Raw genomic sequence first — 1,582 nt, 5'->3', positions numbered from 1 at the left:
AAAGGGACCTCGGGGATCACCTTCTTCATGGCCACAACTTCATAGAAGTAGTCTTGATGCACCCTTGAGATGAATCTTTCCATCTCCCATGACTCGGAGGTGGAAGCTTTTGCCTTCCCTTTCCTCTTTCTAGAGGTTTCTCCGCCCTTGGATGCCATAAATGGTTATGGAAAAACAAAAAGCAATACTTTTACCACACCAAACTTAAAAGGTTTGCTCGTCCTCGAGCAAAAGAAGAAAGAAGAGAGTAGAAGAAGAAGAAATGAGGAAGAAGGGAATGGCTTTGTGTTCGGCCAAAAAGGGGTAGAAGTGGTGTGTATGTTGTGGGAAATGAAGGAGTGAAGGAGGGTTTATATAGGAGTGGGGGAAGGGTAGGGTTCAGTTATGTATGGGTGGGTTTGGGAGGGAAAGTGGTTTGAATTTGAATGGTGAGGTAGGTAGGGTTTTATGAAGGATGGATGTGAGTGGTGAAGAGAAAGATGGGATTTGATAGGTGAAGGGTTTTTGGGAAAGAGGTGTTGAGGAGATTGGTGAATAGGTGAAGAAGAGAGAGAGTGGTGGGGTAGGTGGGGATCCTGTGGGGTCCACAGATCCTGAGGTGTCAAGGAAAAGTCATCCCTGCACCAAATGGCAAGCAAAATTGCGTTTTGTGCTAATTCTGGCGTTAAACGCCGGGCTGGTGCCCATTTCTGGCGTTTAACGCCAGCTTCTTGCCATTTTCTGGCGTTTAACGCCAGTATGGTGCCCCTTTCTGGCGTTAAACGCCCGAATGGTGCCAGACTTGGGTGTTAAACGCCCAACAGCTAGCCTCACTGGCGTTTAAACGCCAGCACGCTCTCCTCCAGGGTGTGCTGTTTTTCATTCTGTTTTTGCTTTTTTCACTGATTTTGTGACTTCTCATGATCATAAACCTACAAAAAATATAAAATAACAAAAGAAAATTGATAAAATATAACATTGGGTTGCCTCCCAACAAGCGCTTATTTAATGTCATTAGCTTGACAGAGGACTCTCATGGAGCCTCAGAAATGCTCAGAGCTATGTTGGAACCTCCCAACACCTAGTATGTTTTTAGTATGATCTAGTTAGTTTTTAGTATATTTTTATTAGTTTTTAGTTAAAATTCACTTTTCTGGACTTTACTATGAGTTTGTGTGTTTTTCTGTGATTTCAGGTATTTTCTGGCTGAAATTGAGGGACCTGAGCAAAAATCTGATTCAGAGACTGAAAAGGACTACAGATGCTGTTGGATTCTGACCTCCCTGCACTCGAAGTGGATTTTCTGGAGCTGCAGAAGCCCAATTGGCGCGCTCTCAACGGCGTTGGAAAGTAGACATCCTGGGCTTTCCAGCAATATATGATAGTCCATACTTTGCCCAAGATTTAATGGCCCAAACCGGCATTCAAAGTCACCCTCAAGATTTCCAGCGTTAAACGCCGGAACTGGCACCAAAATGGGAGTTAAACGCCCAAACTGGCATAAAAGCTGGCGTTTAACTCCAAGGAGAGTCTCTACACGAAAATGCATTAATGCTCAGCCCAAGCACACACCAAGTGGGCCCGAAAGTGGATTTTTATGTCA

This window comes from Arachis duranensis, chromosome 1, assembly GCF_000817695.3.
Source record: "Arachis duranensis cultivar V14167 chromosome 1, aradu.V14167.gnm2.J7QH, whole genome shotgun sequence".
NCBI classification, from domain to species: Eukaryota; Viridiplantae; Streptophyta; class Magnoliopsida; order Fabales; family Fabaceae; genus Arachis; species Arachis duranensis.
This window is presented reverse-complemented; position numbering follows the sequence as displayed.